Source organism: Pristis pectinata, chromosome 9 (genome assembly GCF_009764475.1).
Source record: "Pristis pectinata isolate sPriPec2 chromosome 9, sPriPec2.1.pri, whole genome shotgun sequence".
NCBI classification, from domain to species: domain Eukaryota; kingdom Metazoa; phylum Chordata; class Chondrichthyes; order Rhinopristiformes; family Pristidae; genus Pristis; species Pristis pectinata.
Genome location: NC_067413.1, coordinates 17,494,556 through 17,519,902, shown reverse-complemented (window position 1 = coordinate 17,519,902; position 25,347 = coordinate 17,494,556). Strand labels below are relative to the sequence as shown.

Genomic DNA, 25,347 nt, shown 5'->3' with positions numbered 1-25,347 from the left:
ATCTTCGTTCTGATTCTGTTCTCTCAATGGGGAACTGACCTAAACTAGACAACTGGTTTTCAAATGGGCAAAAGGACACTGTGATCTGTTCAACCTTCACGTGTGGCTCAACATTGGGATCAAGGGACAATGGAATCACCACATTGTACAACAAAGGACTGCAAAAGAAATCAGTGAGCATCAGTACATGGCATAAAATATGTTAAGCTAAGACTGGAAATGGACATGTTAAGAATAAAATGCTGCATAATTAACCATCACCTTAAAGGGAAAAATGCAGATATTAGATTTTTTTCAAATCATGCAATCATTTTGTAGCCTATTTAAGATAAAGATTACAAATTCTTCAGAGGAAGCTGGGCTCACAGCAGGCGATTGTTGGGATAAAAAAATTGCTGATGGTTCAGAAGAAGTCTGCCAAGAAACGAGTGTCAGAAGTAGCAGCGCTGTGGATGGAGTGAAAGCCTCACTGCTTTGATGTGATGTCCTGCCGCTATGATAAAAAGAATCCCTTTGCTAGCCTATTTGAAAATAAAAGGAGTAAGCAAACATGAGAGGCAGTTTAAGCTGACTTTGAATGCAGACTTCGAACATATGCATGGATGTATTTAGCTGATATCACTTGACATGTGGTTTTAATAGATCAGAGCTTTATTTTCTGAAGAAATTAAATGGCAGCCCAGAAGAAAAAAATATTCTATCTCTGTTTCTCTCAGCTGAATGGCTGGAAAGTAAGGATGCACAGCAGGCCTCCTGGATGGGAGGAGGGCTCTGTAAGGGGATCTAGGACTGATGAAGAGAGTGGGCAAAACTCTACCAGGTAGGGTTCAGTCTGGAGATTTGTGTAAGGTGAATCTGTGAACAACAAGTCAGAATACTTTCTGAATGAAGAAGGATTAGTAACTGGAAAGGAGCAAAAGGTTTTGAATCTCCATGTAAAGAAATCACTACAAAGAAGTATACTAATGCTAAGAGTAATCAAAAAGACTTGGTGAGTTTCATCTCAAGATAATAAAGCAGAGGTAGTTATGTTTTGAGTATATTGAGTTTTTGTTGGACTCCATTTCGAGCACTGCATCGAAGAGTGGACACTGCACCTCACACACAAAATATTAGCTTTGAGGAATATATGTATCTCCACCAAAATGATATCACGGCTTAAAGTGTTAAATCCTGAGATTAGATTGCATGAACGTAAATTGTAATCCAAAGGTTACAGAAGTCTGACGGTGATTTAATTGAGGTATTTTAAATGAAAAGGGGATTCAATTTTCTTTAATTTATGAGAGGTGAGCTTTGTCACCATGCTGTCTCTTAAATTAAAAAATGTTACCGCTGAAATTAATTTCTCTGTTGGGAGAATCCAGAACAAAAGAACATGTTACTGGTATTATTGCCTGGTCAGTTTTAAATGAAATAAAGAAATACATTTAACACAAAAGGTAATACAAATCTGGAATTCACAAAGCTAAAAGATTATAGCTGCTGGACCAATTAAAATTATTAAGATTGAAACTGATATTTTTATTGATTAAAGATATCAACAATAACTTAACTAGCTTTCTTGATGGATGGATGCCCCTCAACTAGAAGGGATGCAGCTGAGAAAAATTGGTCACTCAGCACATACTGGAGCCCCTTCAACCAGTTTGATTTTAATTAATCCCTTTTGCCTTTTAATTGTGTATCTGTGAAGCACTTTGAGACATTTTTGTGCTAAGGATGTTAAGCAAAGGAAAATAGCTGCTACACAGTACTTGAGGTGTTTAAGAAAGAAAAAAAGTGGATAACAGGTTCAGTGCAAGGCACTGCCCCTCTCTCCACCAAACCCCTCCCCACCCCCAAACCTGGCCTACAGCCTTTTACAATTTGTCAACACCAACCAGAAGCCTGTCAGGTTTGATCTTTGGGACAGAAAATTGTTCTTGGTCCCATGTGCAAAATGAGCATTGTAATAATGGCGGCATATTGTGTGGTTAGGTTTATCTTTGATGGGTCCACATTTTGGAGAGACAGTGCAAAGCGTAGCTGCCACCATATTGTGCACCTATTACGTAATCAAAGATGAATGGCTGTGTCTCCGTTGAGTTAATTTATCCCAGTCAAGTTTATTGTCAGAGTGGTGCAGCTGGAGTTATGTCATAAGGCCAAGAAAATGACTACTAGGAAAAGGAAAAGCTCCCATATCTCATTGTCTTCTGGTTAGTATTAAATTCAAAGAAAGATTCCTACTTGGATGAAGCTGAATAACTTGACAAACACATATATTAAGAATAGGTAATATGATGAAGCATTGCAGGTACCAGCTGAACCAATAGCCCTTGACTTCAAGAGAGAAATAAAAACAACTAAAATTTTATACACCCTGCTTTACTCATAAGAAAGACAAAGGATTTTATTTAAATATAATTTCCCTGCTGTGTCAGTGAGACTCAGAACCCACCACAAAATGTAGGTGAACAAGTAACTTGCTCCTCCCTCTCCCCTTCCCCTTCCTGATCCCTCCACAAATCCTTTCCCTATTAGCACAAAGATCGGACTGAAGGACAACTTGGAGTCTAAGTAACTTGGAAACTAGCCAATGCTTACTGGGGCTGTTTGGATAATAGGCTAAAGGATTATTTTTTTGTACATTTTTGGTTTCATTCTCCTTTAAACAGCTGTTGTTACCTGGATAGTCTCAGCCTGTGGAAACTTTACCAGCAGAGAGTCAGCTGACAAAGGCAGCTCAAATTCAGGTGCTTCTGCTTTTTTTGGATGCAAGAAAATTGTGGATTTATTCTATAGTTTTGATGATCAATCAATATTGTTGCATCATAATATAATCTTGGATTTACAATCCTGGTAACTGTTGACCATAGTATTTTGCAGATGATAATGGTTTTGTCAGGAGGAATCTGATTCTTACACCTTGCAAAAGAATTTTAAATAGAAACGTTTATAATATTAAATTTCGAGTATTCTTCACCAATCTCACTTTTGTTAAAAGCATGAAAAAAATATTTCAAAAGAACCACAGAAATTGCTGACCATTAAGTCCACTATATTTGTGTCTCTTGCTTGTCAGTGATATTCAGATAATTTCTCTGGGCCACACTGTCAAACTGTAATGTTTGCATTGGGATAGGATGCAGACAACAAGGGTATTTATCAACAGTAGCCAGTTAACAGTATATTTCCTGGGAAACTGAAATCCGGTTTGGCTCTGATTGCAGATGCTGTTAAAATGAGTTACCACAATTATTAAATAGCCTGTGCGTATTGTAATCCACTGTCGTTGATTCTTGTGGCATTGCATCAAAGGTGCACAATGTTCTTGTGTATACTACATCTGCCGGCATTTTGGTTTGAAGCATTTGTGATACTACAGATAACCAAACTTCACTTAAAATATTACAGACTTCAAAACATTTTAATACTTTTTAACAACAAGTTGGGCCGAAGGGTCTGTTTCCATGCTTTATAACTCCATGAGTCTATGATTCCAACTCATCATTTTGAATTGTGGAAGCTGGGCTCGAAATGATCCAATTGATGGGAAATGACAGCACTGAATACTCACTGCAGTAAACAGTTCAAATGCCTGAGGCACAGCAAATACAAGGGAGTGTGAGGGGAAGGCAGTGGAAAATGTCGATATATATAATGGTGATGATAAAATTACCGGATCGCCATAACATCCCATCTGGTTTGCTGATATCTTTTAGAGAAGGAAAAGTATTATCTTTATTCAATTTAGGATCTTGTGATTCCAAGCCTCAAGCAATGCGTTTGATTTACAGCTTCTCCCTCAAGTAGTTCTCTTGATTTATGGGATGAAGGCAAGTTGAGCATTTATTGCCCATTCCCTAACTGCACTTGAGAAGGTGGTGAAGGCACACTGTCTTAAGCCACTGGAGTCCATCTAGTGAAGGAACTCTCACAAAACATTGGGTCTGGAAGGATTGCAATAAGTTACTGGATTGGTGGTGGAATAAAAACCTTGCATCAGTAAAGACCAGGTAGGGTGAACGTGAAACTTTCAGATTGTTGGACATGGGTCACTGATGGCTGCCAGGAAATCGGCCATCTTTGTTCAGCCTTGCCAGCAATGTTTGCTTCCCATGAACAAATAACGAGCAGGGCTATTGGGTGGGGAATTTAGACTTGGTAACAGTTACATTTTTCCAGCTTTGGATTTTTCAAAAGAAACTTACAGATGATAATATTCCCATGCGTCTGCTTTTTTTTTGTCCTTCTAAGTGGTAGGAGTCATGGGTTTGGAAAATGCTACCAAAGCAGCAATGGCAAGTAACTGTAGCACATTATTCTGATGGTACACGTTGTAGCTTTGGTGTGTTGTTAGTGGAGGGAAGGAATGCTTAGGATTGTGTTTTGTCCCAATGCTTTCAAGCTTTTTGAGTGTTGTTCCTTCAAGCAACCTGTGTTTTTGATCAAGCTTCTGACTTGCACCTCGTAGATTGTTTTAGGGAGTCAGAAAAATTACAGGATACCCAGCCTCTGACCTGCTCTTGTAGTCACATTATTCATGTTGCTGTTCGAGTTAAACTTCTGATCAATGGTAACCCGCCCCCAGGACATGGCTGGTTAGGGATTCAGCATCTGTAATGCTAATTGAATGTTAAGGGTAGCTGGTTAGAATCTCTCAGATGGGTGCCTTTCATTGCTTTGTATTTGCTTGCCAGTTACCTGCTCATGTAAGAATGCTGTCGAGTTCTTGCTGAACGTGTCCCGCATATACTGCCTCATTTGCTGAGGAGATGTGAATGGAATTGAACATTGTGCAACCATCAGCCAACATCCCCATTTCTGCCCTTGTGATGGAGGGAAGATCGTTGATGAAACACTAAGATGGTTGGGCCTAGGACACTGCCCTGGGGAACTCCTGGAGTGATGTCCTGGGACTGAGAAGATTGACCTCCAATGACACTAGCATCTACCTTTGGCCCACTAAACCCGTCGGTTCAAGGACAATTGGGGATGACCAATCGATGCTGGCATTGCCAGTGACACTAACGTTTGATTTAATAAAGACATTTTCTGGTTTCCTTTCTGCATTTAATTCCATTTGTTATGACACTGAAATAAATGGTCTCTCTAAGTTTTTGGAAGGACATAGTCTGTGCTCGTCACACTGTGCATTTTTCACAGTTGAAGTGGATGACAACTTCACACTACCATCATTCAGCTTCACTGAAATCCTAATGAAAAATCCCCTATAGTGTAGGTGGAAAGAAAAAGTCACACTTCTGTCACTGCAACCTTAGTGAAATTACTGTGCTGAAGCCAACTGTCCAACTTGGAAGAATTTATCATACCTTTGTGCTATGTGGGACTCGAGTGGTGCAATGTGCAATCTCATATTTTTCATGATCTTTATCAGTAACTAGCAAATGTCATCAGAAAAAAATGATATTTCATGAACTTAGAACATGGAACAAAATGGCACAGAAACAGGCCCTTCAGCCCCACAATGTCTATGCTGCCCATGGTGCCAATTTAAACTGCACATCTGCCTGTACATGGTCTATGTCCCTCAATTCCCTGCCTGCTCACGTGCCTGTCTAAATGCCTCTTAAATAATGACATTGTGTCTGCTTCCACCGCCTCCCCTGGCAGCACGTTCCAAATACCTATCATTATCTGCGTAAAAAATACTTTCCATGTAAATATCCTTTAAACTTTCCCTCTCTTACCTTAAACCTATGCCCTCTAGTATTTGACATTTCCTTCCTAGGAAGAGACTATCTACCCTCTTACATGAAAGTAGAGTAGCAGTACATGAACTTACATCTGTAAGCATGACTGTAATTGGATTAAGTGAAGTATAACAACTCCATCACTGTGGAGTACCAGACAGAAGAGAGAGGGAAGAGTTAGGAAAGTTTAATATTTCTGTTTGGATTAGGCCCAAATAGTATTAAAACAGATGCAGTGAGGAAGTTTTTCATAAATTTAGCTATTTACTCAATCAGTCAAGGTGTGCGCACTTTGTTTATTTTTGTTTCCGAATGAATATAATGCCACAAACTAAATATCAATATGCATTCAGGAATTTGTGTTTAACTGTTTTTTTGGGGGAGCACATCATACACGTGAATGTTGAACACAAATGTACATACAATTGTACTGCATGTCCTAATTATGCTTATTGGATGTTGAGGGTTGTGGGGGAGGAGGGATGGAATCTGCCCCTGTACCTCCACCCTTCCCCTCACACACACTCTGACTGATCTTGACAGTAATATTTCACCATGTGATCAAGGATTCTGTGGCTTGGATTTTGGTGGGAAATGTCTACTATTCCCTGTGTACAACTTTGAGCTTTCCACATAAAGTTGCAACTGTCTGTTTGCAGTTTTTTTCCCCATTAAAGTTTGGCCACTCTGCTCCATTTATGATGGAATATCCACATTGCCAAATTATATCAGGCTGGGCAGGTGCAAAAACTGCTTCTGCATTCATTTAAATGCAGAGGAAAGGCTGAAAGAGACTAAGGTGAGTCTAAGTAAATTTAAATTTATTTTATTTGCCAGAGTTTATTGAAGTGTTTTAGGTCTTTGAATGTTTAAAATAACTGTTAATTTTTTAAATGGTCTGAATTGATTTTTTGTAGTTTTTGAATGTTTCTGAAACATTCAGAGATTGTGATAGCTTTGACAGCCAGTTTAACATTGAAAGACTTTTTTCAACTGTTTCGGGGTGAGGTTCATCCTGACTTATGCTGTAAATTAGTCACATTAAGCAAGGCCCTGTCACTTTTTAGTGCTTTTCTGTAAGAGATGCAGTCAGTTTTAAACTTGGGTTTCCATTGGAGAATCTACACAAGGTAAATTCACCCAGTGAACACAGATGTCTCACCACTTACTGCATGTTCTGTGTCTGTCGTGTCTCACTCTCTGGAAATTGGATTTGAATCCTATTCCAATTGGTCATCAACTCTGTAAAGTTAATAAGCTTGTCTTTAATTCTGTTCTACATTTTAAGTCCAAGCTACAAAACTTTCTGTCACCAATATATGCGGCCCTTCTCAACCTCTCTAAAGCCTTTGATTCTGTCAATAAACATCCACCCATGATCCACCGAGCCAATCTTAGTGCAGCTCTGTATCAAGAAGGATGTGTTAATGCTCAACACTTTTTTCAATCTTTCTCGCTGCAATGTCATACCTCACCTCCCTTAAGCTGGAACCAACTTTGAGGAGAAATAGGTAGACGTTCAACCTACTTCACCTCCACTCCAGAACAAAGACCAGCCAATCTCAGTTTCAGAGCTGTGGGATGCAGATGAGGCTTGAGTTTGCAGATGTATGGAGGCCAAGCGCTGAGCATTTACTGACTCATTCAATAAACCATACAAGAAAATGGGCCCGACATTCTATATCCACAAAAGTCCTCCGCCTACCTGGCCTCAATTTACAACACCACCCTCTGACATGGTAAGACCTTACAAAACATTGACCACTCCCAAAGTCTTCAGAGCCACCAGTCAGTGAAAGCCGCTATCGATAGTGAATTTCGTTATCAGCTTCAGTGAGCCAGTATGTTCTTTGGTCATCTGGGGGAAAGGACGTCTGGAGATCTAAACTCAGACCGAGCCCAAAACTCAAGGTCTACTAGGCAACAGTGATTCCTACTCACTTGTCTGCTTCTGAGGCTTTGACTATCTGTAACAGGCAATGGAAAGAAGCCACCAATGCTGTCTCCGTACAGTCCTCCAATCCGCTGGAAGGATGTGAAACAACATCAGTGCCCTGTCCTAAGTAATTTCCTGGCATTGAGGCCCCAGTTACATTCAATTGGCTCTGTTGACAGGCCACATTGCACACATGCCGGATATTAGATTCCCAAAGATGATTCCAAGCTCCGTCATGGGAAAAAATTACCAGGTGGACAGAGGAAATGTTTCAAGGATGTTCTGAAAACCTTCTTGAAGGAATCCAACAGCCCCCTGACTCCTGGAAATCCATGGATCATGAGTGCTGAAACTGGAGAAAGAACATTTAGGAAGATCATTCAGAAAGAACCTCAAGTTCATACATCAGGAGGACATGGAAGCCCAGTTTAAACATGGGAAGGAGTGCACCACCACCTAAATTAAACACCTTCTCCATCTCTAGTTAACTCTGTGGATTCCACATTGGTCTCATCAGTCACCTCAGACCCAATAAAAGCAGAATAGAACCCAAGAGAGTGCCTATGAAATAGATCTCAGTACTATTTGCCTGTTGTAATTAGTAACTTGCCCATAGCCTTCAAGTCAAGTGCTCATATTTTCAGCCCCTCTTCAGATGTGCATTAACACTGCAGTGCAGAATTGAGAGAGGGTTGCATGAGTACTCTCTTCTGTCGCTGAGGTTTTTTCCAATCATTCAGACAAATGCATAAGATCTCCTGGCCACTATCTGAGCAAGATGTGGGGAAAGTACTATGGCCAGCATTTATCTCTCAAGCAATACCAATAAAAGAGTTTAACTGGTCATTTATTATTCCACTGAGTGGAAGATTATTTCACACCCACATTACAATGGTGGATGGTGACTACATCGAGTCATATAGTCGTAGAGTTATACAACATGGAAACAGGCCCTTTGTCCAACTCAACAAAAGACATCATAGAAAAGCACCTGGGAGAATATGATGTGGTGTAAATGCAGGATCATTATTTACTCAAAATAAGAAATTTCATTCAGTAAAGCATAGCAACTTTTAAGGTGAGGCTTTGGAAGTTCAAAGTGATATGAAAATATTAACCTTTTATATTTGGGATTAAAGTATGCTGCCATCCATAATGGTTGGTTCTTGTAGCCTAGTGCTTATACTGCTAGATTACTAAACTAGAGGGCTGGATTGATGATCCATCTACATTAGTTCCAATTCCATGAAATGATTTGGGGAATTTAATTAACTAAATTTAGAATTAAAAAAAATCTGTCAGTGACAGTATTCATGGAATTATATGGAAACTTGTCTAGGTTCAGTGATGTGCTTTAGGGAAGAGCATCTGTGGAGTTTATCTGGTTGCAATAAGGGTGATGCTTAATGGCCTGGCATTCAATTTATGATAAAAGCTATCAACCTGAGAAGTTAACTCTGTTCATGTCTTCACAGATGCTGCCCGACCTGCTGAATATTTGCAACACTTTTCTTTTTCAGCCAAGGCACAATTTGTAATGGTCAATAAATGTTCTAATCAACTTCTGTGATGGAATAAAACAACAGGACAGTTGTACTCTGTATCTATCTGGAGCTGTACATGACCTTTATAAAACTGAGAGGAAAATTGTTGCCACAGGGAGACCCAATGTTGATATCTTTCTGCATGATTGCGATTTCTTGTTGTGTATGTTTTTCTCAGAAACTCTAACTTAATTATTGTACAGTTTTCATTTAGCATAACATTGGGCTGATTATGATCAATTTGCCCAGCAGCACTCTTCTGTACCTTGAAGAAGTATTGGCTTGATTCTAATAGGTTAGAACGAGTCCACTCGGAAATGTGGAATTCCGACATGTTCCATTTTCTTCTTACATTGAATACATTTATTGAATTTCATGCTAGCGAGTCCAAAGAACAGGCAGGATGAAAAGGTTAAGTCAATAGTTAACTTTGTAACTCAGGTTCTTAATTGTCAATGATCTGATTTCAATTATTCTTCATTCTGTCCACCACTGCACCTTTTTCAAAGTCTGTGTTACAATTGCTGAAATGAATGCTTTGAAACCATATTTTGCATTTCTGGTAAGAATGACACAGCACAGCAATGTGATGTTTTGTATAGTGTTATGGAGTAATACAGCAAGGAAACAGGCCCTTCAGCCCAATTCATCCATGCTGACCAAGATGCCCATCTAACCTGATCCCCTTTGCCCGCATTTGGCTCATATTCCTCTAAACCTTTCCTGTCCATGTACTTGTCTAATTGCCTTTTAAATGTTATGATTGTATCTGCCTCAATCACTTCCTCTGGCAGTTCATTCCATATACGCACCTGTGTGTGAAGAAGTTGCCCCTCAGATCCTTTATAAATCTTCCCCTCTCACCTTAAATCTATGTCCTCTAGTTTTTGATTCCCTTTCCCTGGGAAAAAGACTGTGTGCATTCACCTTCTCTCTGCCCCTCATGATTTTATACACCTCTATAAGGCCAGTGACCTTATGGAATGAGTGAGTTTTACCTATTAGCAGAATGAGACTGAGATGCATTACTTGTATCCACAGTCTCAATAGTAGTCCCTGAGCCTGGAATGTAAGATGCAGGATTCTGAACTCATTGAGTCAGTAGCTTCCACAGTGTACTAACTACATCATTATTCTTTTTACTGTGACGCACACAAGGGTAGAAACTTATGCTCCATTGCAAATGCTAAATGTACAATGGTGACATATATGCACATTGAACTGCATTCTTGAATTCAAATTTACGAGTCAATGTGACTAAATTTCAGAAGCAGAGTTCAATGTACATGCATCACCATGTTGTGCATTTAGCACATACAGCAAATGACCAGCTGCAAGCCCATTTAAGCATTTGAGAAGAAATTAAATTTAGGAAGGATATTAACCAGTTACAGCAAACTCTTGGCTATTCAGAAATGGGACTAAGTGAAGTAATTTTTTATTAGTTTTATTTTAACAATACCACATGATTACTCCTCAAAATGAGAACTTTTAATAAGGTTCTCTGGTGCCCCAAGCTATGAATAACCTGTTTGGTGAATGGATACATTAAAAATATAGAGCACCATTAAGTAACTCCACTGGTGTTCTCTGGGCAGATATTTAGTAGAGCTATACAGCATGGAAACAGGCCCTTTGACCCAAATGGTCCATGTTGACCAAGATTCCCATCTAAGCTAGTCCCATTTGTCTGTGTTTGGCCAATATCCCTCTAAACCTTTCCTATCCATGTACCTGCCCAAGTACCTTTTAAATGTTAGTGTACCTGCCTCAACTACTTCCTCTGGCAGCTCATTCCATATACTGAACACCCTCTGGGTGAAAAAGTTGCCCCTTTAGGTTCCTATTAAATCTCTCCCCTGTCACCTTAAACCTATGCCCTCTAGTTCTTGATTCCCCAACCCTAGGAAAAAAGACTGTGCACATTCACCTATCTGTGCCTCTCAATGTCTATTTTTTGCCCAGAAAATTATACTTTGATGTGGACACTTTAACAGACCCAGTGTACCCCACAAAATGAATGAAATCTGAAGTGCCATCCAAAGCAGTCCAATAAAGGGTATCTTGCAATGTTGACCTGAGAGGATTACCAGTTTGTGGGCTTGGCCTATTCTGGTAAACTGAGCCTTAAATCAGCAGAAGACATGGTTATAAGTGATTCTGGGTATAATACATTCAAAATGCCCCCATTATTGGTGCTGATTTGGCTGAATGCACCAGATTACACTACTATAAGTGGAGGGAAAACACAGAAACTCTTGCTTCTGATTAATAATTAATTTTGCAGGGTATTTTGTGTCAGTTTGTTTCCTGAAATAGAGTTCTGATGATATCAACAGGGAAATCAAATTTGGAAAGGGTTCCTGAACCTAACTATTGCTAGAGATGCTCAAAGGCACACACATGGGATTGAAGCTACAAATGGCCAATAAATTAATCTTAACTAATGATTAAAGGGGAAAGTGGTCCGTAAGCTATTACTTCAACTGTGGTGCAATCCAGATGATTACTAATCTCCTATTTATGAACAGGGCCAAAATTGATGATGGATATCAGTGTCAAATTGGAAAACTGTGAAAAAAATAATGTTAATTCCACTCTTCCAGAAATTGGATGCTTGTTAATTTAAATAATCCCTGAATGTAGATTGGAGCATTTTATCAGTTTCAGATCATTTAGAATCCCAACAATAAATCAATATTTTTCCTTTTTGCCATTTTAGTTAATTAATACTGTTAAAGAATATTTTACACTAAATGTACTTGCTTTTAATTCAGCTTCTTTGGACCTTCAGTTTAGAAATTATTTTTCATTTTTGCTGATAATCTGAGCACTCATTGCTTTTTAAAAAGTCACACTGTTTTGATTGATTGTTTCCAATTTCCTGTTCTTCTTTCCTGAGTGTTGCACATTCTGACGGGGTGCATTTCCCTGGTGCAATGTGCCAAGCATTAATGATAACCAGTTTTGCAATAATGAGAGTCCTTTGCTGAACAGTCAGTTCACTTCCTCACCCAACATTGAAGCGGATCTCACTCATTAGTTTACAGAACCATGTTATATTCCTTCTGCTTGAAAGAAAAAATTTTAAAAAGTAAGCTAATTAAATGAAACAGATTTAAAACATGCAAGTTATAAATATGGACACACAGAAGATTACTGATGCTGGAATCTGGAGTAAAATACAAACTGCTGGAGAAACTCTGCAGATCGAGATACATCTGGAGGGGAGGAAAGGAATTGTCGATGTTTCAGGTCGACCTGCTGAGTTCCTCCAGCACTTTGTTTTTTGCTCCACGTTATAAATGAGACTTTGATAATCGTCGACAAAAGTGAGCTTCATAAAATAGGCTTCATTGCGGAAGAGCAACTTCTGACTTAAATGGCATTTGCTAATACCTCATGAGTAGAAGAGACTTCTTTTAATCCAGCAACGTTTTTGCGTTAGGTTTCTACAGTCAATTTCTACAGTCAATGGTTGGATAGCAATTTACCTTAAGTGAAATAATTATTCAATCAGTAATCTTAATTGGCTTAGTTTTCCTTCTCTCATTTTCCTCTCTTTGTTTGCTTTTTGGTCCCTAGGTTGACTCGAATTTATTATTTCCTCATTTTTGTTTCTGTATCCTGAAGTCTCATTGGATATAAAGATAGGCCGATGGCCCTGTCTTTCACCAAGATCCCAGAAGCCCCATTTTCAGTTTGCACTTGCTGCAAATTATGGGACAAAATGCTTCAGGCTGAAAAGTGCTGAAAAGTGAAGGCCCACTCAAGAAATTCTAACTCATTGTCTTCTCTCCTATTCGTTTTAATTTGGCGATCTGCTACATCTTGTTTTCTCAATGTCAAGATAAAATATTCAAAGTGGAAAGAATATCCTTTGTGTAAATCTCATGCATGTTTAAACAGTTTCATTGACTCATCCCGATGGAATAGCAGGAATAAGTTTATTCCCAGCTTTTGTTTGCTTTTATTTCTTGTAATAAGTAGTGAAAATGGAATCTTCATCTGCTGATAGTTAAGACCAGTTACTAAACCAATCTTTGTTTCTTTTTGTTAATTGCAGATTTGCCATTCAGTTTACACATTTGCTCTCATGTATTAACATTCAGCACTCATTTCCAGATCTTTTCAATTTATGTGAAACATTAAGGTGGCAGAAAGTCTAATTCCCAGCATAACAGAAGGGCTCACATCAAGATAAAGAGACTTCAGTAATATTCTAAAGCCTTGCTGCTGATAGAATAGCTACAGTCTGAGAACAAGTAGTAGCACTGTTGAAAATCCTCTCACAACAGAGGAAGAAAAGACACAGTTAAACAGACCCAGCGTACATTTTTGTTTCAGTGTTTGCCTTCCCTTCTCTGAAAGTAATATTTCGTTGTGTTGCCAACCCATAATAGCAGCCATCTTCTAAAATGTCTTGTTCATTTAAATCAGGATGGCCATGTGCACATTTTCTAGCAGATGATTGGACTGTAGTCAGTTACTGATTGTTCCCCTCTCTCTTCAGTCCATTTGTAGATGTTCCTTACTGGGGCTGGCTTAGGTTATCTACCTCTGTAAAGATCACTTGCTAAAGTAGAGACCTTATTGATCCTGATAGCGAAGTCCCAAGCTGGAATGTATGTTTATGTCTCAAGTACTTCGTCATCTGATCCAAGTAAACTTTTGTTTAAATGCATTATGTTTTGGTTAAAGTTGATACAGGCAAAATAATCTTATCCAGATATTACTGCAATAATTGAAATGTTCATCAACAGTGGCAGCAATTATCAGTAGTCATTATGGAAATCCTTTCTGTCCCAGATGCATAGTAGTATATTTTCTGGAGAAAACTTTGCAGTTCTGAGAATAAAAATAACTTAACATTTCTACTTTTTTGTTTAATATATGCTTGTTACTTGTTTCTCAGCAGAAATTTGCATCAATTAATGCCTCTGGGTCCTCTGGTTTCCTCCCACATTCCAAAGACATACGGGTTAGGAAGTTGTGGGCATGCTATGTTGGCACCGGAAGCATGGAGACACTTGCGGGCTGCCCCCAGAACACTCTATGCAAAAAGATGTATTTCACTGCGTGTTTCACTGTACATGTGACTAATAAAGATCCCTTATCTTAATATGCAAAAGTGGAAGATATAAATGATTATAAACTTTACATTGGAAGCGTTAGTTCAAGTTTTTGAGCACATTCTCTATGTAAATTAACCTTGTCCTGACTCCTGTAGAAATATCATATAGCAAGTCTTAAAGGATAATTAAAGGTCAGCTGTAGAGCGAATGGATATGATCTACCATCTTTCCAATAGTATTCTTGCTTTAATCCTGATTCTAGCTTTGCCTGAGTCAGCAAGTCTTCTTGCACGCGATCTTTTTTTTGCTACTGAATTGCCTGGGGCTGCGACCAATAGATAAATGAAGCATTATCTCTCTCCACTTTGCATGGTTGGGTTGTCTCTTTAAATATTAAATTACCTGAAGCTCCAATTCCCTTCCTGTTGACTCTTTGCTGAACAAATATTGCCAGATGCAGTATGTGCTGGTCAGCCTGAATAGCTAAGAAGGCAAGTGATGTTAAAAATGTGTCACTTGGTAAACAAAAGTGCACAAGGAATGTTAGGGGTAGATGACAAGTTAAATATAGTTGAAAATTTCAAAACAAACTGCAGATGCTGGGAACCTAAAATAAGAAGAAAAAGTGCTGGAAACACTTTGGAGGTCAGGCAGCATCTGTGGAAAGAGAAAATGATTTAACATTTTAAGTCATGACCCGTCATCATACTGAAAGGCCTGGATAGAGTGGACATGGAGAAGATGTTTCCATTAGTATGAGTGTCCAGGATTTGATGGCACAGCCTCAGGATAAAGGGATGTCCCTTTAGAATTGAGATGAGGAGGAATTTCTTCAGCCAGAGGGTGGTGAATTCATTGCCACGGAGGGTTGTGGAGGCCGAGTCATTGTGGTTAAGAGTTATGGAGAGAAGATGGAGAATGGGATGAAAACCCTTCCAGCATCTGCAGTATTTTTTTGATTTTTCTAAGCAAAGCTAATATCTTTGGTAAGCGAGGTGATCCCACTGTTTCTGAATCAATGGAAGTAGCTAGGGAGAGAGAGAAAACAAGCAAAGGGACATGTTAAAGCTATGAAACACAGGTCAGTGCTGTCCCTGAAGCCTGAGACCAGAAGGAGAAAGCTGGAAATGCCCAGCAGATCAGATAGTGTCAGCGGAGGGGGAAAACAGGCTGAACTATTATTATAAATGGATAATCTTGCAGCAGAATTGGCCAGCTCTGATACAAAAGAGAAAAAGTGAGTGTTCTGAAAGCACTGAATACAATATTGTGTCCACAAGCTGTAACGTGCACAGACAGAAGATGAGGCGCTATTCTTCAGCTTATATTGGACCTTGTTGGAACAATATAGGAGGGCACAGATAGGTCAGGGTTGGAGTGGGATGGTGAATTAAAGTAAACATGGCTCTTGATTATACATGGCAGAGTAATCCCATTAAAAAAATCTACTTAGTGTTCTTTTCAACTAATAAGATTGAGACAAAGATTATGTTTACTGTTTTTATTTGTTACATGGCTTGCTCAATGCAACTATGTCCTTTGTCTTTTCCATCCTTTAAGTGGCAGATGAGCATCTGTATAATTGAATAGCTTAATGCTGCGCTTGATCCTCCCCTGGCAGAGATGTATTCAGTTTCTGCTGACAACTTGTTTCCAGTGCCAGAATAGTGGAGAAGAAGCAAAAAGCAAGGTGCTGAAAGAACTCAGTGGGTCAAGCAATATCTGTGGATTAGTGACAAAATTGACTGGTTCTGCAGGAGAAAGCGCAATGTAGTTGTCGATGTAGCAGGGAAACAGTGGGATGGTACCAGAGTAGCTCTGGAATAAGAATTGTTCCACGTAGCCAACAAAAAGACAGTGGAGACAAAGATGTTTGTCAGGAAGAATCACCATCTTGTCACAAAATTAAATATTAGCTTGTGAACATTAGAATTCCAACAAATAGATGTTTGAAAATGTCGTGAATATGGCTTAAAAATACCAATAAGCTTAGAAACTCCTTGACTTCAGAAAAAAACACATGTTATATCTATGATGCACCACAGTCTAAAAAATGTTTTATTCTTGAGGTACCACAACTGCAGAATTTCTCCATGCATGCAGAACAAGGCATTACACTTAGTAAGATAGTCCTCACATTTTTGACATCTTCTGCTCCTCTGTTTATTCTGTATCGGCAGAAAGGAGGTGTAATATGTTGGGATTGTGTTATGACACAGAGAGTTCTGAGGGAATGTTGGGGTGTCTGTAGGTAGGGTCGGTGGTTCAAGGGTCAGATGGCGGCAGTGGATGTTGTGGGTTGCATTTGGCTGTCAGGAATGAGGTCAACAATGTAGTCAGCTGGAGGAAAAGGGTTGGATCACTGTTTGGATTGTGGAGAGTATAGGGATTGTGTTAGGGTTGGGTGTGGTTGGAGAGCCCTACATGACAAAGTATTTAACTTAAAGAGGACCTAGGTGAAATAGGTTCCCAGTCCAGACCAAGTCCTCAGACTTACTCAGGTGGGCCCTCTTTTACAAAGAGGCAAGGTCTCAAGAAGATCGTGAGGGTTTACATTGGCCTCCACCATCTAAAAGCCACACCCTGGGGTGTGTTATATGTTATTAAGCACCACTGTACCAGGCTGAATACTCTGTCATCAACATATTAGGCATAGAGAGGCACCTAGAAGAAAAATGCCACACTTAGATCAATGCAGCAAGCCCATGATTTTCCTTTATGATTATTGTTTTCATAGAAATTGTATGGTGTAGTGTACATAGATATGGCATGATGAGACTGAATTTTTAGGTCTTTGACAATAAATAGTTTATGCAATTGCTATGGTAGAAGAGGTTAATTGCCCCAAAGAAGCGTATTTGCTTTTATTTGGCACAGAAAGATTGACTTGAAGGAGGACATTCCATTACATTAAACCTGCATCAACTCTTTCAATCACCAGTTTAGCTCCACTCCTGAATGGTGTGACAACTGACGAATTTGAAGTAAGTTGAATTTGTGTTAATGCCACTTACTTTCCAATAGGCTGTTTAAAATTTGCCTAAAAGCCTTCAGGAAACTGAGAACAGAAAGGTTAATACCAAAAGCCAGAAATTGAAGGAAATAATAATTGCATATCAACATTTCAAGCTTTTATTTGCAAGTTTTATTTGCAAGTTATTTGATGGAGATGTTTAAAATATGTCACCTTCAAGAATTTTTTGTGCTACAAACATTAAATTAAGATCCCAATATCAACCACCTTCATTGTTTCTTTTATTGACTTTACTATCTGCTTATCAAGTTAGTAACCAATATTATTGAATAATATAAGGTATTTGGACAGGTACATGGATAGGAAAGGTTTAGAGGGATATGGCCCAAATACTGGCAAATGAGACTTGCTTAGCTGGGAATCTTGGTCGGCATGGACAAGTTGGACCAAAGGGCCTGTTTCTTTGCTGTATGGCTCCATTACTCTACAAGAAGCAGAAGCATAAGTAGGCCATTCAGCCCCTAATGCCTCGTCTCCCATTCAATAAGATCATGGTTAATCTTTTACCTCAAAACCATTTTACTGCACTAGCCACACATCCCTTGATTGTGTTAATGACTAAAAATCTATTCATGTCTGACTTGTATATATTCAGTAACTGAGACTTCAGGGCCCTCTTGGGTAATGAGTTTCAAAGATTTACTACCCTCTGGGTGAAGACATTTCTTTTCACCTCTGTCCTAAATTACCAACACCTTGTTTTGAGACTGTGGCCCGTGGTTCTAAACCCCAGCCAGGGGAATAATCAAATCCACATTTAGTCTCGCAACCTGCATAAAAATATCATACATTACAATGAGGACATCTCTCATTATTGTAAACTCTAGAGATTATAAACCTAGTCTGTTTAATCTCTCTTCAGAGGAGAAACCTACTGTTCCAGGAAACGATCTGCTAACAGAAAGAAATAAAAAAGCTAATATAATGCCTAATTATACCTGTTAGAAAAGTCTTTAATGCATTGACTTGAACACAAGCAAACACTTTGTGCACATGAAGGTGAAGCAAAGAGAAAGTCTTGCATTTATAGAGCACCCACCATTTCACTTTCAGGAAGTCCCAAAGTGCTCTGCGGGTAGAAGTACCGTAGGAGCTCCGTGCTGAATTTCAAAGCATGCTTTCCTGTTTAACCCTGGCTAAAGACGGTATTCATGTTATTGCATGAACAAGGCAAGTAAAACTAAATGGAAAACTCTTTCAAACAGCTGGCATTGATACGTTGGGCTGTGTGGCTTCCTTCTGATCAATGACTCTGTTATATTACTGAAGTTGATAATGAGAACATCAAGAGGCAAAACACAGGAGGTCAGCAGAAACTGATTAAATCAAGCATTTTATTTCTACCCAGGTAGGGTAGGAAATTTCTAAGTCCGACTGTGTTGTAGCTGATCCAAACATTCATTATTAATGCTCTTTAAATGAAAAGACTGATGTTGATGGCTATTCTGAGTTTGATGGTGTCTCTCAATGTAAACATGCTGAATGACTAATCTGGTGAGCCCAAAATAGTAGAGCAATTGCAGCCAGTGTTATTTAAGCAATAAGCACCATGAAATAGAGAGGGGTAGAGACCAAATAGGATGCAAGTTGCAGTTGAAAAGCTGTGCTTCACCATTGCCATCTAGTTTTATTGATAATCTGGCCAATTGTCAGGTATGCTGATGTGGGAGGTGAAATAACAGGAGTAAGCACAGTCTGGTAGTTGTTTGAAGTGTTTTCTTCAGCCTGAAGCCTGCTCCTTCTGTCTGCATAAACATTATGGCCCACAACTTGCATTTGTGGTAATGATGGAGGAACTTTCATATTGGTCAACATTAGTGAAAGTGAACAGGAGCCATGGGATACTCATGCATGCACAGTTTCACGTGGAAATCCAAAGGATCCTCTGAGTGATCCAGCATGTATCTACAGTGTATCTTATATGCAACCTTCTCCATCGCAATCAAATAAAATCAAAGTCAAAGTCGAGTTTATTGTTATATGCGCATGTATGCACAGCTGCAATGAAATACTTACTTGCAGCAGCATCACAGGCACATAGCATCAGATGAGTAGCATTCACAAGAAAAACATAAATTAAACATAAATTATATATATTAGGATTGTTGTAAATTTCAAGTATTTAAGAATTAGTCTGGGTTTAAAGTTCTGAAAATCTTACGATTTGTCACATTAGTTCTAACTAAGCTTCCAATGACAAACTAAACTATGACTGCTGTTTAATAAACTAGCCGGCCCTAAAAATCCTAATTTTATGTATATGTGACTTCAGTTGTTTGGATTGGGCAAGGCTGCACACCAACCAGCCTGGGAAGGCAAATTAGAAAACTGACCTCAGGATTTCCCCACTGAAGATACTTTCAGTTTAATGGTGTGGTGAAGGTTGATGCTGGTAACTTCACTATTATTACTGTTGCTCAGTCACCTTCAAGTAAGAGGAGGTTCTCAGCATTGTGACTTCTTGCTCTTTATGGGGAGCATTCTTCAAGGTTGGTGGCCAGCGCAGTTGCTTCATTGTTGACTGCAAATTCTGGCTGGATAACATTGAAGAAATCTTCTGACCTTTGTCTGACTGACCTGTGATATTCCCTTTAAAGGACATCATTTAGGCTGCCCATGAATTGGCCTAACTAGACATTTGCAAGGTTCAATTCCACCCTATACTTCCAAATTGATGATCCACAATCAATGCAGGTCCAAAATATGCAGAAAGTTGTAGCCTTCAATCTCATTCAGATGCTTGGGCAGTGCACTTATTTAAAGTCCACCAGAATACACCAGGTGGAACTTGGATACTAGTGAGGTATCTGAGGTACAGGGCGGATTGGGGTTGAAATTTTCCTCACTGGTCTTTGCTGCTACCAGAGGAAAACACCTCAAGAGCTTGCACTCAACTTCGTTAGAGAAAGCATCACTCTCATTGGCCACCCATGTCACCACTTATAGAAAAAAAGGTACAGTTGCATATATATAGTGCCTTTCAGTGGTCCTTTTTAAAATGTTTTAAAATATCCATTGGCTTTCAGGAATTCAGTTTTGAGCAATTCCCCCACAAGAAAAAAATATGATAATGACTAGATAATCTCTTTCTCCGTGGCAAACATTGATCAAGGCATTGATTTTACCAAGGATGTCAGGGTTAACCCTCCCACCACTCCTTTTTTCCCCAAAATAGGTTTATTTTATTTCTGCATCCAGCTGAGAGAGCAGGCAAGACATTGGTTCACGATCTCACCCAAATGACAACACGTCTGTTTTCAGCAGCAGAGTCTGATTAACTGAGATCGTTATTGCATTCAGACTGCTGGTTTGCCTGACAACAAGTCCACTGGATGATCCTGGGTGTTCCTGGGTGATCCAGCATCCAGGCATGAGTCAGCTTGGCTGGGTGCTCACAGGGACCACAATGAGAATACTGATCGATTGCTCGCCACAATATCACTGACAGTGCAGAGCTCCCAAGGATCTGCATTAGAATTCCATATGAGACTTCTGCATTCACTGCTCTGCACAGGGCTTTATGTCCAGAACCCTCTGGCTCACAGGCAAGAGTGCTACCAAATGAGTCAGCTACAGGTACTTTGAATGTTCACTTCACCAGCCACACTTAATGCCCGACTCATCCGGATGAACTGATTTCAGAAAATTGGACAGACTAAAATGATAGCTGCAAGTTGCAAATATTTTACAGATACAGAGTTGATCCATACGGATGCTCCTGATGAGCTTGGGCTTTATCTAGAATGCCTGTAGCTCTATCACCACTATCAGTGACATGTGGGGGAAATCACATTCCTCTCCAGAACAGTAAATTTGTGGACTCCTTAGGCTTGTTAAGCTCAAAAGCTATAGATCTGCTTCTGTCTGCAGTATAAAAAGAATAATGAATTTCCAGTTTTGGGTAATTATCTACCAAAGTTAATTCAAAGCCATCCATGTTAAATAACTCTCTGGATTAACCATCAAATTACATCACAAAACATGTCAAAAGATCATTAAATGTAGTCAAAACACCAGTGAAAATTTCAATGTTGGAGTGGTACACTGAAGACCATGTCCTTCTTTCCATATATAAATAATTTCTCTTTTTGAGGTAATCTCATATATAACAATTAGATGGCATTTCCTGAGTTAAAAATTTCAGTTGTTGGCTGATGGAGATGTGATTCTACTTGTTATTCTTGGAAACGACCTGAATATTTCATGACTTTAAGCACAAATGGAGTGATGGAATTTTGCTTCGAACCATCAGTATTCATAAAACCCTCAGATTGTTTGCTATGGCTTTGCTGAATTGGATTAGACTGATGATGACTCAGTCGCATTTAGACAAAACTAATCTCATATTTGATATCCAAGCAGATAGACTTGAAGCATGTGGAAGTTAAAGCTGACATAGTTGGAGTTAATTGAAAAGGAAAAAAAACTGGAAGCTATACAAAAGTGGAAAGGATTACTCAGAGAGCTATCATTTGTCACATTCAGAAAGAGGCTTCAGATCTGAGAAGTAATGTTTTCCTGGAAAGTCAACACTGAAGGAAGTCCAGCCACACCTTTGCAGCACTATTTAATTGGCAGGCAAAGCTGCAGACAGGCACGGCCATTCCAAAGCAGCCTGGTGTGAAGCCTTCTCTAACAAAGGCTGTCAGCAAGCAAATTCTCCTAATGGTCTGACTGGAGCAGGAGGTATCCTCAGTCCAAGTCAAGTACTCTTGAGTGTGCAACAGCATAGAAGAGGCAAAAGTTGTCAAGTTGTTGTGAACCTTCTTGCAGTGATACTGTACACCTTATAGACTGATTGTAATGTTGGCAGTAATGTTCCAGTGTCTTGAGGTAGTACCAGTGTCAGAAGCATACAGGTGGGCAGGGATCTATGGGTTTTGTGCCTGGTCTGAGGTCTTGGTCTTCAAATACCTTTTCCCTCGATTGACCAAAGACATTGCTGGTGCATTGAAGGTGTTGGATTCAACTGTTTTAAGTAGTTTTTTAACATGTATAGTATTTAATACACCTCAAGTGGCTGCACAAGGAATGGCCGCTTCCTAGCTTATTGGCTTGTCCATCAAGTGAATATCTGTTTTCTCATTGGTTGGTTTTGCCATAGGTATCGAATAGGTGTCCTGATTGAACTATTGTGAGCTAAGGAGTACCTCTGATCTCAGGGATAAAAGGTGTTGTTTTTGTTAATCATTCTCTTGCCTCCATCTCTCTCTTGCTTATCTTGCTCTATCGCTCTCTTGTTTATCTTGCTTATCTCTGTGACTGTTTCTTTGTTTTAAATTTTTCCAATAAAACTTCGCGAAGCACCAAATTGTTTTCAACTCATTCTTGGACTCCTGAAAGAACCTGCAGATTCGAAAATAACCAGATCCGACAAAGGTGACGGTGAAGTTGTCTACCTCCACTGAGAGGTGGCTCCCATGATATGGGAAGTGGTCCATGTTTTCCAGGGTCTTGCCATGATGCAACAGTGTTGCTAGAGGACCTTGGTCTTGTGGATGTTGACCATAAAGCCCATCCTTCCGTATGCTTCAGTGAACAAATATGTGATGGCTTGGAGCTCGGCCTCCATGTGTGTGCAAATACAAGTTCTGATGAAGGACTTCTGGTGTGAAACATTAACCCTGTTTCTCTTTCCACAGATGCTGCCTGACCAGATGAGTGTTTCCACCACTTTTTGTTTTTATTTCAGATTTCCAGCACCTCGGTTTTTTCAATTTTTGTTTGCAAACATAAACATTGTCTGTATACTGCAGGAATGTGATAATGACTAGACAAAAAACAAACTATGAGGGAACTCAGTGAGTCAGGCAATATCCATGGACGCAAAGGGATAGTTGATGTTTAGGATCGAGACCATGCATCAGCATCCGTTGCATTCCTCCACCAGTTTGTTTTTTGCTCCAGATTCCAGCATCTTCAGGCTCTTGTGTCTCCATAATGATTGGACAATCTAATTTTGAAATTCTTTATCTCCCTACGACTGGACCCTAGAGTAGTCTACAACTTATTTTGATTTCAAATAACCATTCAGACATTTCGACCACCGTGCTGACGTTGGAACCTCTCCTGAAATGTTAACCTGCAGTTCATATTCAGGTTCTCATTGAAGTGGCATGTATTTTATGTAACTGTCTGTTTCTTTATGTTGCCTTTAAATATTTCTACTTGTCTCTGTGGGGCTGATTTTATGAGTTAATGTTGCTGCTGGGAGCAGAATATCCACAGTTTTCTCTCCATTAAACATAATTGTTAAAAAAAATCACTGGGATCTCATGTGTAATTTTTCAATAAACATTTCCGGCAGGGGGAGATTCTTGCCAGAGGTGGAAGCTCGTAAAATGGTCCGTGCAGGTATGAATTTTTGGACAATTTCATCATATGTACATCCCTTCTGGAACATTTGAAGGTAAAGTGTTTTGTTTTTTGTTCAAATTACAGATGGTCCACATTTATTTCTCATCATGATAACAAGACAAGCGGAGTAAAGCAACCCAAAGGATGTGAATCATTGCAAGCTCAATCCAAAATGGACTCTTCTATCAATTTCAGTCTCCACCTCAATCCATCACACCCTTTCTCTTCTGTATTTATTGCCGTCATATCCATCGTCCATTTAACTTTCCCCACTCACTTCACATCGTCTCAGTGTTCGCATTGTCACAGTCCCAGGTAGGACACTATCTGATCACTTCTTTATGTTCCTCTCCTGGATCTCCTTCCCTCCAGCAGCCCCACCTCTTGTGTCTTCCACTGGAAAATGCTTTCCCCCAATTTAATTGTTTCTGCCCTCTCAGAATACCAGTTGACTAACCTTTGACCCTCCATTCCTCCTGATCTCTCTGTGAGCCACACCTTGAGCTCCATTTTTGATGTCCCACCCCCCAGTTTAACCATGACTCTCTTTCACTCTGGATGATCCAACTGATAAAGCCCTTATTTCTGTCCACTAATCTGAAGGAGCACACATTTGAAAGTTTAAAGTGGTCAGCTGGTGGACATAGTCACTGCCATACTGGACTGGCCAAGCGAAACCTCTCAGGTTCTCTCTGCTAAAACTGATCACTCTTCCTGAATTGTGCTGGAATGCAAATGTAATTTTTGACTTCTTTCCTTCACCAGAACTGCCTTCTTAAGTTTTATTCCCCTGTCTCCTAACCCTCAACTACAACAATAAGTGTGAGGGACTCATGAACTTCTTTGTTACTTAGATGGAAATTATCTAGTAAGCTGCTCTATCACTTCCCCCTTATTGTTTACCAGATTTATATTCTAGAGTTTCTTCTGCCCTGGACTTGAGACCCCACATTTCTCTTGGTTTCTCTCTTGTCTTCCATCACAACCTCTGCAGGCTCATTCTGAATCCATCTTCTGCTTGTTTAGCCATGTTCCCACTAAATTAATGACCACCTTACTTCACTTCCTGGCTTCCACATTAGTTTTTAACGTTATAGACTCCCAATCTTCAAGTCTGCCACCATCACTCCTCTCCTCAAAAAAAGTGTTTGCCATCTCCTTCCCCTAAACTATTGCCCCTAAATCTCTGGATAGAGTGGATGTGGAGAGGATGTTTCCATTAGTAGGAGAGTCTAGGATCTGAGAGCACAGCCTCAGAATAAAGGGACATCCCTTTAGAACTGAGATGACGAGGAATTTCTTCAGACAGAGGGTGGTGAATCTGTGGAGTTTGTTGCCAAAGAAGGCTGTGGAAACCAAGTCATTGGGTGTATTTAAGGTAGAGATTGATAGGTTCTTGATTGGTAAAGGGTTAAGGGTTACAGGGAGAAGGCAGTAGAATGGGATTGAAAAAAAATCAGCCATAATTGAATGGTGGAGCAAACTCGATGGGTTGAATGGCCTAATTCTGCTCCTATATCTTATGGTCTAAATCCAGCATTCCCCTCCAAAGTCCTGAAATATGTCATCACATCCCAAATTGGTACCATCAGTCTTGGAACTCTGTGACTGAATTGGGTTTATAGAACATAGAACATTACAGCACAGTACAGGGCCTTCGGTCCACAATGTTGTGCCGACATTTTATCCTGCTCTAAAATCT

General features: G+C 39.5%; 1 protein-coding gene across 1 annotated transcript in view; it reads left to right on the top strand.

Moving 5' to 3' along the window:
- The window catches only part of tsnare1 (T-SNARE Domain Containing 1), a 650,834-nt gene extending 626,495 nt beyond the window's left edge, over window positions 1-24,339 (top strand). Inside the window, exon 12 of the mRNA XM_052023541.1 lies at window positions 23,730-24,339. The gene's annotated coding sequence lies outside the window, so the exon portion shown is untranslated. The remainder of the gene's footprint in view (window positions 1-23,729) is intronic.
- The last annotated feature ends 1,008 nt before the right edge of the window (window positions 24,340-25,347 follow it).